This window comes from Saccostrea echinata, unplaced genomic scaffold (assembly GCF_033153115.1).
Source record: "Saccostrea echinata isolate AGI-Se365-2 ecotype Australia unplaced genomic scaffold, CSIRO_AGI_Sech_v1 ptg000057l, whole genome shotgun sequence".
NCBI lineage: Eukaryota > Metazoa > Mollusca > Bivalvia > Ostreida > Ostreidae > Saccostrea > Saccostrea echinata.
Genome location: NW_026889806.1, coordinates 7,085,699 through 7,101,628, shown reverse-complemented (window position 1 = coordinate 7,101,628; position 15,930 = coordinate 7,085,699). Strand labels below are relative to the sequence as shown.

The following is a 15,930-nucleotide window of genomic DNA, read 5'->3' as shown; positions in this document are numbered from 1 at the left end:
GACACGATTCTTCTCTAGCACTAACTCTAACAGTGATAGCCTAAAGTTAAATAAAGGGGGACTGGGGACACGATTCTTCTCTAGCACCAACTGTAACGTGATAGCCTAAAGTTAGATAAAGGGGGGTGGGGACACGATTCTTCTCTAGCACTAACTCTAACTGTGATAGCTTAAAGTTAGATAAAGGGGGGCTGGGGATACGATTCTTCTCTAGCACTAACTCTAACTGTGATAGCCTAAAGTTAGATAAAGGGGGGCTGGGGACACGATTCTTCTCTAGCACTAACTCTAACTGTGATAGCTTAAAGTTAGATAAAGGGGGGCTGGGGACACGATTCTTCTCTAGCACTAACTCTAACTGTGATAGCCTAAAGTTAGATAAAGGGGGGCTGGGGACACGATTCTTCTCTAGCACTAACTCTTACTGATAGCCTAAAGTTAGATAAAGGGGGGTTGGGGACACGATTCTTCTCTAGCACTAACTCTAACTGTGATAGCCTAAAGTTAGATAAAGGGGGACTGGGGACACGATTCTTCTCTAGCACCAACTGTAACCGTGATAGCCTAAAGTTAGATAAAGGGGGTTGGGGACACGATTCTTCTCTAGCACTAACTCTAACTGTGATAGCCTAAAGTTAGATAAAGGGGGGCTGGGGACACGATTCTTCTCTAGCACTAACTCTAACTGTGATAGCCTAAAGTTAGATAAAGGGGACTGGGGACACGGTCTCACAGCGTTCCTAGACGTATTTCTATATGAATTATTTCAATTATTTAAATCTCCAGAGATTATAATGGATAACTGCTAAGAGTTATGGAAACTCAGTAATAATTCAAATGCTTTTATGTTATTCTAGATGTTATTGAAGATAAATTCCAACATAAATGTCTATGTTTCTATGTTTCTGATGTCTGAATACATGTAGCTACACTGGATTTTTTTCTTATTGCTGTTGGGGAGATGATCCAAACAGAATATGTGATGAGAAAATTAAGTTGTTGTCAAATTAAATAAACAATTTAAAATGAACAAATAAAAAAAAATGCAGCACACGACAATCGGAATGGATAAACTTTCACTATAAAAATTTTGGAACTACAAGCAAAAGAAAATGTTCACTCTATAAAATGACCAATTTCTGGTGTTTATAAAGCTATTAAGAAGAAAACTTTGTATATAATTAAAGTACTGTTTGTTAACTTCGCATATCATACCCGAGTAAAAATTAACGAGGTTGTTATCTTTTTTAATATTCACTATTCACCATTATCATTCAAAAGCGTTAAGTCATTAAAGGGGCCTGGTCAAGGTTAATATTTTCTCAAATTTTCTGTATAATTTTCTGTATAATATTATGACTTGTATGTTGCTACAGCATTTCACGCGGAAATATAATAAAAGCGTGTTCTGAAACTTTTTTAATCTGGAAATCATTGAAACTACAAATTTCTTGACGTGTTTGACACATCTTTGCACTTTCATAAAGGAAACTCTATTCTTAATACTTAGGAAAAGTAGAAATTTTAATTTGTTGTGTATTATTGAAAAATATTAAAACTATAATCTAGAAAATTCAGAGTAGAAATGATAGAAAGCAAAACCAACTCACCAGTATTGTCAGTCCGTGCTCAGTGGGACACAGACTACAATTATTTTGCTATACTTTTTTTATAATGTAAAATTTAATTTTAAAAATCACACCGGCTCAACTTACCTGAAACTTGGCACAAAGTTAGAACAATTCAAGTCCAAAAATTTTTCAGGCTGTCGTGAAAATTCATGGTCTGCAAGTCCAGCTATAGCATCGCAAATAACCCCATCTCGGCTTATTTCACTTTCCCTTCGAGGAAAGGGTAAACATGGGCCTCTTTACACCTTTCCTACTACGCATTTAAAAGCAAAATTTCCCATTATTATCAGTTTCATAATCTTTTTTCAGATCCTCTCCTTTCCATCTATGCCCTAAAATAACTCGTTTCCACCCATATACATCCCCAACAATTTTTGAGAAAACACCTCTATTTTTAAACTGGCACTGCTTGCGTGGTCAATGAAATAGAGGTAAAATTAGTAGCCTGTAACCAGTGTTGCGTGGAGAGTTAAACAAATTGATTACACCCTGTGAAACGTAAACATTTACAATAACAGAGCTCTTGCCCTGTTTACAAAAACAGATGTTCAACGTGATGTAAAGAAGAATGTCGTTGTCATTGAATTCTAAGAATATTCATGTAAGTTAAATTTATTTAACTGGTTTTATTTTTTGAATAAGCATAGAAATTCAAAATGTAAGCAATATAACTGTGTCTAGGCCTCTTTAATATACTTTTGTTGTATAGAAGAGCAGAAAAATTAAAAACAAAAAAACTTTAGTCGAAGGGGATACTTTCTCCTCCATTTCATTCCCACCTCTGCTGTTTTTAGAACTCCGTGTCTGTTTTGCTCCCGATTTGTATTGTTTCATTAATAATCAAGCCTTGGAGCTGCTGTTATTATTGTAACTAGAGTAATGTGCATTGCATTGGATATTGCTTGACTAAGTTTTGGTACACATGCATGGTAGCTCTAACGTATCCAGAGATTTGTTGATGAAGCAAAGTCGAATAGAATAAATATAAACGATCCTTCTATATTATCTTTAAAAACTATCTGAAATAAAGTCTGCAAATCATTGAAATAATTCGTATTATTGTATACCTACTGTGTATCACTTAATGTTACTGTTGATTTCAAGCAATTCTCCTTTTTTGTTACTATTGATTTTACAAGGTGTGATCCGATTCTCCGGATCACCACTGTGTGATCCGATTCTCCGGATCACCACTGTGTGATCCGATTCTCCGGATCACCACACTGTGTTTTTCTGAATCTATATCACCCCTCTCTAAAACTGATGACGTCGTACAGTATACATGAAGTTATTTTCTTGCGCACCAGAAAGTTCCGGGAAATTTTTTTATAATAGTTTAAAGATGTCTAATTGATAAAACAAATCTCTAATTATATAGGGGTATATTATAAATTTATCATTATAACAGTAATTCTATCCGAAGAGCCGTATCACGTCTCAATGACAGGCGTGGATCATTAGATAAAACTCGTTGCTTCGCTTCTCGTTTGATCTGGTAATCCGCGTCTGTCAATTCGACGGGATACAATTCCTCGGGTCAAGTTTTACAAATTGTTAGGCCTTTGTGTTATATTGAAAGTTCCATCTACTTGATCATTACATAAGGCACATGGCGGGTGTGACCGGTCAACATGGGATGCTTTCTCCACCTAGGCACCGATCTCACCTCTTCAATTTCAAGGCGGTCCCTATTTTATGCCCTCTTCACAGATTTGTATTGTTTATAGATTTTTCGAGATCGATCACTGTTAGGTATCTTCACCTTTTTCATTCTATGGTGGATACAATGACCAGGTCAGCAAATATTATCTATCATTAAGGTATGTCACTTGTGAAATTTGTTATATCAAGGATTTTTTGAGAAGTATATTTTGGATAAATACTCATATAGTATGACTCAAAATCGCAGAGAAAATGGGGGGTCAGTGTGCATCTAACTGAGCTACGGTATAATTAAGTTGACCTTTTTGCACTTAAATTGTAACTCTTTGGTTAATCACTTTAACCGTTATCATATTTTATCAGATGTAACCATGACAATAAACATAATCTTATTTTACGTAAAATGGTTTGAACAATATTTATCATCGAACAAATCATGCAAATTAATGCGCGTAAATAATTGTGTGACCTTTTTGCACTAAAAAAGTCTCATATTTGGGGTATTAAAAATCTAAATAGGCAATAGAATATTTTCTTGTATCAAACTTTTTACGACTTAAGTGCTGATTGGTCAAAAGTATCAAGACGTTTAAAATAATGAAAGAAAAAGTTGGGGTCAGTGATGTAAATTTTGAAATATTGGTCAAAATATACGATTTTCTGGCAAAAAACTGTGTAAATTTTATCTCGATTTCCTTAAAATATCTTCATTTCTTGGCAAAGTTTGTTGAGCGAAGGTGTAAATTTTGTTATAAAAATATAAATTGAGACCTATATTTAATATTCCAGGCATATCATAACGGAAAATATTCTCTGAGTAAAAGTATGTGAGGCTAAAGTTCCAAGATATTAAATTTAATAAATGTGTAGATTTGCAGAATTTTCTGCTAAATATCCTTCCACCACAAGAAATAGTCCCTTATAAATCTTGCTTCTTTATGAATTTTTGAGCAGTTTTTTTAATTGAATGTTGAACATTTTACATTGTTTAATTTAAATATGTTATAAAGATTGAATTGTAATAAATAGTTTTTAAGTAAGAGGTTCTGACTGAAATTTTCTAAAAGGCTGACGAGTGACATACCTTAAGTCGAATGCTGACTACATTTTTATACTAATTGCTAGGCCATTATTTACTGCATTGTCTACGATTTTTTCCGTTTTCCTAATCATGTCAAGGAGAACTCGGCAGATGTGATCGGTCGACAGGAGATGCTTACTCCTTCATGGCACCTGATCCCACTTATGTTTTTAGAGGTCCGTGTTTGTTTTGCTCCCAATTTGTTTAAATGAATATTTGAGCTTCATCACTATTTGTTATCCATAATTCATGTAAAGATAATGGAAATATATTAATGTATTCATTACATTAAACTCAATAAGACAAATTATATATTTCTGGAGGAGGTAGCAGTCTTCCTTTATTTTCATATTTATTTTAAATCCATTCATTACTTTCAAATGAAAGTACAATTAACAACAACACACTATTTGGACATGGCAACGACACGTAGAAGTTTTATTGTACAATGTACATATAACATGCAAAATATGAAAATCCATAATCATATACATATACATGTATATCGTAATGTTGGATTGAATATTAATAAATATAGATAAAATTTAAACCTTTATTGTGCTCTTCCTGTCGTCCTTAACTGGCATTTAAACAACTATTCACCTCTGATTTAGCCTTGCTTAAGAACCACGTGATATTAACCAGGTCCATGTATTCGAATGAAAACCTTGTAATTCCAAACAAGTAATTCATTATAACAACAAGTAGAAAATGATTTCTGTCTAAATCGTTCCTCCACACGAAAATATAATCAAAAACTTATTTTATCTGGAAATTATTGGAACTACGAATTCCGGGACGCGTTTGATTAACACATCTTTGCACTTACACGAATTTTGACTTTGTCCTTAATATTTATGAAAAGAAGCGATTTTGTTATATATTAATGAAAAATTTTACATCTATAATCCAGAAAATTCGAAGTAGAAATGTTCGAAAGCAAAACCAATTCACCAGTATTGTCAGTCCGTGCTCTGTGATGTGTACAGAGTTTAACAAACTGAACACATCCATGAAACACTATTTTTGTAAACAGGGCACGAGCTCTGTTATTGTTAATGTTTACGATTCACCGGGTGTGTTCAATTGTTAAACTCTGCACATACCACTGAGCACGGACTAAAAATACTGTGAGTGGGTTTTTTCTTTTTCACATTTCTACTCTGAATTTTCTGGATTATAGTTTTAATATATTTCATTAATACACAACAAAATTGCCACTTTTCTTAAGTATCAAGAATAAAATTAAAATATGTGAAAGCGCAAGGATGTGTCAATCCAACGCGTCCAGAAATTTGAAGTTTTAATAACTTCGAGATGAAATAAGATTTTTATTATATTTTAGTATAAAATGCTATAGCAACTAAGTTATGAAATTATACAGAAAATTTGAGAAAATATTAACTTCAAATCTGTGTCCAAGCACCTTTAATTGTAAAAATAAACAATACAGATTAACAAATTAAAAAGAATAAAAATAAATCAGAAATTTACACATTACAATATAATGGCTAGATCATGATGCACACTATTCTATTCAGTGTAGCACTTTGTATGTTATAACAACGAACTGAAATAAAGTCTGTACATCAATATTATAATTCTGATTATTGTAGCAGTTTGTAATTTATGGTATGGTTCTTGTCTGAGTGATTGTTGGTAGGAATATAGAGCAGCCTGGAGGTCCCCTTTGATCTGTTGACAGATCCCAAGGATCTGCCATGATATGTCTCTTAAGTTGAAATTGTGCATCACCCCAATGTCATATTTAACCAGGCACTGTAGAGTATTGAGAACTGATTGTGCGCGTATGGTATCAACACGTCTGTAACATAGAAACTCTAACATGGTTAAGAATACGAATGCTGGGATAAATAATACTGGTTCTTTGTTCTGTAAAGCAACACGTTGTTCTGTTTCTAGTTCACTGATATACATTATTTCATTGTGAAGTAGAATATCGTCTGTTGCAATCCGTTTGAATTTTGTTGACAACGAAAGTCCACCAAAAACTTCTGCATACCTGTCTGGGTCAAAAGCTAGCCACCAAGTGTTCACAAAATTTTCTATTCTGACAGTTGTCATCTGTATAACTGATAAAGCTTTTCTGTAGCGGCATGTCTGATAATAATACATGGCTAGGTACAACTTGTCAGAAATACAGCCAAACCTGGCGGTCAATTTTAACATCTGCAAGGAAATATTATCAAAAATGTATATCACTTTGTTTTTCTCATTTTTAGAGTGAATGTTGTTTATTTTTGGACGGGTATGCAAATTGTATATTATAAATGCAGTTCTTCGAAAAAGTACCACGGTATGTCTTTGTAACATGACAACTTGATACCTTGACAGTGGCAATCCTGTCAACTGTTTTAACTGGTGCAAAGCCATTATAAAACGGTACATATCTACCCCTGGAAGTGTTTCTTTAGTACAAATCTCTTTGAAAATATTAACATCAAATTCAAATTCAGAGATTATGGTGCGTTCAGCTAAACAAATGGAAAGCCTGGGGTTATAGAGTACATTTATGATATAAGATCTGATGGAGGTACTCTGTAACAGGCAAGATACACCCCTCTCATATAGTGTATACAGTCTGACGAATAAAATAACTTGTGAATCACCATAGATATTAGTCAGAAACATATTGTTTTTTGGAATAAAAAAGTTAGGGCATACTCCCTGATACACCCATTTAAGAATGAGTTTAAAACAGACCCAGAAACACTCCAGGAGGTTTTGTGGACACCATTGTGACATTTTGTTTCCTTGGAGCACCCAGAAAATAGCTGTCTTCATGTGATAGGAACACAATAATTTTCTGTCTCCACTTAATTCAGAGTTGATTACTTCATTTAAGAACAGTTTCAATAATCCGTAAGTTAAAAATTGGCAGTGGTTCATTGAATACACAAGTTTTTGCTCTGCCTGTGAGAACGATATTCTCCATTCACTGTTTTCGTGATTCCCTAGCTTGTGTCCTATTGCAACAAACTGACAGCCTTTGCTAATAATGTCATGGACAACGTTAGGTTTTGGCCAGGAGTGACATCTGTCAATCCATGAGGAGGCAGATGGAGGCCAAAAGTCACATGCAAAACAGAAGGCATAATCATATTCAAATCCATCCACAACACCCATATTGCATGGTCCGTGTATAGTAGAATTAGCTATACCTATCTTATTAATCTCTTTGAATTTAGAACTAGATATATAAGTTCTGCCATTCATTCTGAAATACGCTGGCAGAAGATAGTTTGGTCTCCAAAGTCCTGGAAAGCAGAGTAATGTGTACCCTGGTGGGCTATCTGAAGTGTCCGCAAGAATTAGGAAACGTACTTTTTCCTGGTAATACCGGCTCTGAGAAAAGTCCCAGATAACTCTATAATCATTTCGCCAAATCATATTATCCTTATCAGATCCTTTTAATCTAAATCCTTCTCCGAAACTTCCAAAAGACATATTTTTTTCAGCATATACCTCAAAGTTATCACGCACTATATTTATGAAATTAACTATATCTCTCCTCATGGCCACCTGGTAGGGAGTTCCCAGTATTTTATTGAGTCCCATAAACACAGACTCTGACACATACTGCATCCTTCTCTCACTAATACAAAGGACTGTGTTTGTAATTCAATGATACGTTTTAGGCTTGAGATTAAAATATATGTAAGCAGTATATCTCATTATGCGATTATTTTTACCAGTTGTTGTTTCGATCTATTTTCCTTGGTATATTTCATATATTTTGCAGGAAATTTTCAGTTGATTTAAATTAAATACTTTTAGCGACTATGGAAGGATTTAAAGTAGGGTGTAGTTAATATGCTAAATTTAAATTACCAAGACCACTTAAAACTATTAAGTAATGTTCTATTTTTAACCAATCCATCAACAATGTAAAAAGGGTCTACATTTCTCATAATTAAGAAAAGCAAACTGACTAGGAATGCGCATTCAATCTTCCCCCAGAGCGTTCGGTTTAATATTTTCTCAGAGTCCACGCAATAAAAGTTATGATGACATATTTCTGCCTCCTACATGCAAGATAAATTATGTTAACAGGCAACATAATTATGTAGACATGCGACTTATTTATGTCACCATAAATAATAATAATAATAATAATAATAATTATGATGACATGCAAGTTACCAATCTCTTTAGAGAATCTAGTTTTAATGTTGGTAAACTAACTTACTAACGCCATTAAACGACATCATACAAGCAAGATGCACTATAAGATTATATTGACTTGTGACTTACTTATGTTAACATGCGAGATAATTATGTAGACATGCGACTTATTTATGTCAACATGCAAGATAATTATGTAGACATGCAACTTATTTATGTCAACATGCAAAATAATTAAGTTAACATGTGAGTTAATTATGTCAATATGAGAGATATGAATATTGATATGCAACTTATTATCTTGCATGTGGACATAAATATCTTGCATGTTAACATATAACTCGCATGTTGACATAAATGAGTTGCCTGTTAACATAAGTAAGTCGCATGTTGACATAAATATCTTGCATGTAACATATCTATATTGCATGTTAACATTAATAAGTCGCATGTCAACATAATTATCTTGCATCTTGCTTGTATGATGTCGTAAACTGTCGTTAGCATGTAAGTTTACCAACATTAAAATTAAATTCTCTGAAAAGATTGGTAACTTGCATGTCATCATAATTATAATGCATGTAGACATAATTATCAAATAATAATTATCTTATTATGTTGACATACTTTTATCGCATGTTAACATAATTTATCTTGCATGTAGGGGAAGAAATCTGTCACCATAAAAAGTAAAAGGCAGACTATTATTAAGAACTTTATTTTATATCGAGAGTTGTCCGATTTAATCATGTTTTGATTAAAAAAAAAATACACGCACTGAGTTGAAATTTCCAGCAAATGTTTATCCATAATATTTGATTTCATCTTACTTTTTAAATAAATTGTAGGAAAAAATAAGGATTTTATAATGCTTGAAAGTGCACAGGAAATGGTTCTACGGCTCACGACCAGGTTTTTATCAGGGAATCTACGAGAATTATTTCGAAATAAAAGTATTAATTAGAAAAGGTTGGGGCAAAAATTATTATATTTTTAATTTACTCATTATTTTGTTTTCATTAAATTTTAAGAAATTTGTTTTATTATTGGCAGTTTTCCGAGACTTTGAAATGGGAAAGTAATAAACGGAACACACATAAAGAAAATACGTTTTATGACCTTTCGGCGCACTGCAGAGCAGTTCAGTGAGAAGAAAATACTTACTGCGGCCTTCAGCTCGACATTTAGATATATCGACGACGTATTATCAATTAACAGTAATTACTTCCATTTTTATGTCGACTAGATTTATATCCCAGTGAACTTGAAATAAAAGATACCACACAGTCTGACACATCTGTTTCATATCTGGATATTTTACTAGAAAAAGACGTTATTGGAGACCTAAGAACAAAACTTTATGATAAACGTGATGACTTCAACTTTTCTTTCGTCAACTTCACTTATTTATGTAGCAATATACCCGTGCCACCTGGAAATGGAGTTTATGTCCCCCAGTTGATTCGATATGCAAGAGCATGCTCTACGTACGAACAATTATTAAAAGGAGACAAGCTATTTAAAAACAACTTGATGAAACAAGGATATTAGCAGTCCTGTTTGAAATCAACATTTCGCAAGTTCTATGGTCGATATATGACCTTGTCAGCAAATACAATCTAATCATTAATTTTAATGCTGACTGACGTATTTCATACTAATTGTTAGGCCATTATTTACACACTGACTTTTCTACAGATTTTTCTGTTTGCCAAATGATGACACAGAGCACACGGCGGGTGTGACCGGTCGACAGGGGATGGTAACTCCTCCATGGCACCTGATCCCACTTATGATGCTTTTAGAGGTCCATGTTTGTTCTGCTCCCGATTTGTATTGTTTTGATGGACTTTTGAGCTTGATCAATGTTCTTTATCTCCATATTTCTTCTACACAAGGATCTGTCTAGGGAATTCCACGTAAGTCACAAGGTGGCTGAAATAGTAACATTAGAGGAGATTTGTTGAGGGGGAGGGGGGGGGGGGGGACTACCACGTTAGTGGTACTGCAACATTAACGTCAGTATTAACAAGTATGAATTCTAATAAAGTTATATGTTTAGTTCTTGTGATCCAAGTCCAAGATAAAAGTCCATTCAAAATAGACGTACATAAACCTACGGTGGAAAACAGTTAAATGTTTAAACTACGGTATGAATTGTAAATACGTTTGTACTGTGTACACTGTACAGAATTGTGTACCAGTGCGTACGCCCCAAAACAAACATAGATACACGTACTCTTAGGTAGTACAAAACACCCTGAAATCTTTTTTAACTCATTAATATTTCTTATTAAGTACACCAGAAAAAATAATATATCACTATAATGTCAATAATCAATGATTTTTTAAGAAAAATAATAAACTGTGATATGTTTTTGCCATATTTTGTAAAAAAAGTAGAGATTTGCTATATATTGGTCATTTTAGAATGCGTTTATGCCATCTACATGCGATATGATAGTCTGTTATTAAATATAAAGTAAGTTTTGATCCAATAACAGTAGAGACTTGATATTTGAACATATTTATGAGGAGTCTCCATCCTTTATACACAATAAAGTTCAAGGTCGTATTAAGAGGTCAAAGGTCAAATATTGTGACGTCATCTAGTGATTCTTTTAATTTTTTGCATTGAAATTTTTTTCAAATCGCCAAAATATATGAAACTGTTGGTTCAATTTTCCTCATTTTGACACATTTTAATCTAGGTTCCATTTTAATCATTTTGGTATTTTTTTGTAAAAATTGAACAATACATTTTCTCTTAAGAGAACCTAAGGTGTAGCATGCTTACATGTGAATTTTCAATTTCTGGACTATGTATGTTCTATTTTTTTAATCACATTTTACTCATATATACTGATATTAATATATTTTACTGAAATTTAGTAACAGAAAGGTTGTATTTATAAAAAGCATCACACAAATTTGCAATAGATCAACTGGTAATTTTTAAATAATGCACAAACTCAAATCTAATGTTTGATTTCACAATCTTCTTGCAGAGGTCCGATAGGCCATATTTCAAATTATGTTGGCAAAAAATGTGTGGTTGAATTTCTTTCATTTTTAATAAAAAGAGAGATATTGTATCCCAGAACAAAATTTCAAAGTTTCAAAACAATTGAATTTGCAGAAAATTTTGGCCTATCAATTGTGTGCTACCTTAAATAACTTTATGATGATTAATATCTTCTTGGTTTTTATTTTTTTCTGAATCTTAAAATTAAGAAACAATTGAAAAATATGGATTTTACATCTACAAAAATTGAGTTTTATCAGCAGGAGGCACCATTGTGGTACATGAGGACGTGAATGCAGCATGGAGAAAAAAGCTCATAGTTTATCTGACTTCCCTGGTTTACTGTTTCCTGCACTACATAGATATATAAGTCCAATGTGTGTAAGAGTACTGTATTTTGTATGCTTAAAATTATCATGAATTGTGTGGGAGCTTTCAATCCTTCCTCAATAGTAAAGTTGGAAAGACTAGATTAGTCATTGCTAAAACTGTCTCTAATATCTAATTTGAATTTACTAGTATTTAAGGTCTCCTTACACACATACTTGACAACTTGAATCAGTAAGAGTCCTTAGTTCTGTCAGTGGTTGTTACGGGCCTGCGAATAGAAGTAAAATGTTTAAGGTGGCATAATAAATATATACAATGATTGAATGCATTCACATATCATAAACATGATTTTACCGAAAGGAATGTATTAATTAACTTTTCAGTGAGAGTGCAATTTTCTTTTGGTGGCGAAGAGTTGAGATTCATTGTCGAAGACGTAGCCATACGTCATGGAAAACCAGGGGAACAATATAAAGGTCCATGACAAATCTTGCCTTAAAGGTCTTGAGAAATACAAAAAAAAACTCAGACAGAATAGTTTTTATATTCAACTTCAATACATCTAATTTCTAAACATAAAAACCATTAGCATATATCGTCAAAGATAGTACATTTTCAACATTTTTTTCTTCATTTTTACGATAGTCAAATATGTCTCACCTGAAATCAGGTGCTTGTAAATTATTCAAAATACATGTATTTCAAAAAGAGATATATTTCTTTTATAGAATGAATTTTTAAAATAAATTCATCCTTACAATCTTTAAGGCCACTTCTACCCATAACATTCCCTTATAAAACCTAGTACCTCTATTATCCTTTTTTTTAAAAAAAAAAATAAAAAGTAGTTTTCAAAACGTAAACATGAGAAGAAGTTTCTTGTTGTTGCCTTTCATTCGACATTTGATATAGACGACGTTTTTTTCAAATACGAATATTCATATTCATTCCAACTTCATCTGAAGTATTCCACTGAACTAGAAATGAAAGACACCACAGAGTCTTAACATCTGTTTCATATTTGGATATTTTACTTTAAAAAAGACGATAATAGCAAACTAACAAAACTTTGATAAACATGATGACTTCAATTTTTCTATCGTCAACCTCCTTTATTTTTGTAGCAATATACCGTTTTCACCTGCAAGAACATGCTCTACGTACGAACAATTTCTGAAACGAGATTAGTTATTGACAAACAAGTTGATGAAACAAGAATATCAGCAGTCTCGTTTAAAGTCATCATTTTGTAAATTCTCTGGTCGATACAATGACCTTGTTAGCAAATACAATCCATCGTTTAATCGAATGTCGACTGACGTTTTTCATACTAATTGTTAAGGCATTATTTTCACACTAAATTGTCTACGGATTTTTCCGTTTGCCCGATCATGACAAGATGCACACGGCGGCTGTGACCAGTCGACAGGGGATGCTCACTCCTCCATGGCACCTGATCCCACCTCTGATGTTTTAGAGGACCATGTTTGCTCTTCTCCAAATTAGTATAATTCCGATGGACTTTTGACCTTGATTACTGTTCTTTATCTTCATCTTTATCTTATTTCATCGTCAACGTCCCTAATTCTTGTAGCAAAATACCATTTTTACATATGGAATTTACACCATTTTTAAATATGCAGTTTATGATTCCCATCTGATTCGAGACGAAAAAAAAGCATGTTTTATGTACGATCAATTTCTAAAACGAGGTAGGCTACTGTCAAATACATAGATGACTCAAGGATATTAGCAATATCGTTTACAATCAACATTTAGCAAATTCTATTGTCGATACCATGAACTTGTTTGCAAATACAATTTATCATTAGGTCGAAGGTAGGTTGTCTGACATCTTTCATAAAATTTGTAAAGCCAATAATTTCTCACCGTATTGTGTACGAGGTTTCAGTTTACCCAATCACAACAAAGAGAACAAGGTGGATGTGACAGGTCAACAGTGGACACTCACTCCTCCATGGCACCTGATCCTACCTCTATTCTCAGAGGTCTGTGTTTGCTCTGTTCACAACTTGTATTGTTTAATTAGACCTTTAAGCATGATTACACTTCAATATCTTCAAATTTCATTGTGCAGTTTGATGATAAATGACGGACCCAAACTGAACACATTTTAGAAAATCAGCAAGGGATATAAGAACATTTGGATTTAGGTGTTTGTTTTTGATTAAACAAAATTCTGACGTTTATTTGCTCCATGCTACTTGTGTACATAATTGATCGCAACGTCATTGAGTTTCTCACACACGCTCTTTTATTCAGATTCGGGATTGGTTATTTCTGCAGCAAAATCTTTTGATAAATTAAATTTATTTTAATTCTTGTAGATAAGTTTTTTTTAATTACCAACTGGCATCATTTTCCTTAATATTGAAGAGATAGCAAACAGGAATGTAAATTCTTTCATTCCCTTTGTTGTGGATAATTCAGAGGGTTGCTCTTCAACACAGGTATTACAGAGTTAAACATGAAAGTCACGTTATCAGAAACAAATGTCTCACACAAAACACATCATAGGACATGTTGGATGTTCAATCAAACTGGATCCATAATCTAGGCTATCTGATCAATTTCATTTGAATGGGAGGGGGGGGGCTTAAGCGCGGTATTAAATTTGTCGGCACGGCCGGGTGCTGTTATAGGACCGACGACATCTAAAAATAAGAATTCAACGCTTAAATATAAACCTTCTGCATTCAAAATTACGCTCTATATCTGTAACGCAAGAAAAAGAAAACCTAGGACAATCAATCTCAAACTAAGGATTAGACTTGATGATAATTAAGAAGTGGCGAATAATTACATTGCAAAGACTTTAACTTAATGATTTGTCACAAGAAGAATGCAAGGTCAAGTACGAAATTTCCTTATATAACCTAAGGTTTGTTAGAGTAAGAATGCAAGACAAAGGTCATTGGAAGAAAAAGTACAAACTTTCTTTATAATCTAAAGGTATGTTACAGGAAGAATGCAAGACCTAGGTCATTGGAAGAAAAAGTACAAACTTTCCTTATACCCTAAAGGTATGTTACAGGAAGAATACAGTCAAGGTCATTGGAGGGAAAGTGCAAAATTTCCTTTTACACTAAAGGTACAAGGTTGTACCTAAAATATATCATGAATTTAGAATTCCTATTACAAAATTTTTAGTGAGAAATCACATCTCATATAAATATAAGGTTGTGAACATAGATGATAGTATTTCTTTCAGGAAACTGGAATTTAATTCAACAAGTGGTATTCCAACTTATACCCATGGCTCTATTTCTAAGTAAGAAATTCTTCAAAATCATATGTCAGTTTTCAATATTTTTAATATTCCCAGCAACAAACATGGCGGTAGTGACCGGTCGGCAAGGGATGCTCACTCCTCCATGGCTCCTGATCCCACCTCTGATGATTTGGAGGTCCGTGTCTGCTCTGTTCCTATTTTCTATTGTTTAATGGACTTTTGAGCTTGAATACTGTTCGTTATCTCCATATATTTCATGAATTTGAATTACCATATCTCGTATATTGGATTACGAAACTTCATAAAATTCCTTACAAACAAAGATACATACCGGGTTCCAGTAAATGATCTACCAAGCCTCTTTCTATACTCCTCGCTAAAATATTAACAGCAGTGAATGAGAAACTTCAGGAGTACTATGGAACAATGTATTCGAGAATTGGTGTAAACCATATGTGGATACTTAAAAATTCCAAGGAACATTTGGAAAATTTGAAATCACAAAATTTTACCAAAATCAATAACATAAAAACTTACGACTTTTCAACTTTATATACAACCATTTCCCACGATAAATTAAAGTCCAGCTTTTGGACATCATAGACAGCTACTTTTTCAATAAAAAGGAACTCGTAAATTTACTAACCTTGTCATTGGTCATTTGCAAAATTATTTTGTTAATAAACATTCTGATTGTACACATAAGTACTGTGAAGTTGATATTAAAAAGATGCTTGAGTTTCTGATTGACAATATCTATGTAGTTTTTGGAGACCAGGTCTTCCAACAATCTATTGGAATT

At 33.2% G+C, this 15,930-nt stretch overlaps 1 protein-coding gene across 1 annotated transcript in view; it reads left to right on the top strand.

Moving 5' to 3' along the window:
* The window catches only part of LOC133174364 (uncharacterized), a 103,492-nt gene that overhangs the window by 33,547 nt on the left and 54,015 nt on the right, over nucleotides 1-15,930 (top strand). The window lies entirely within an intron of this gene.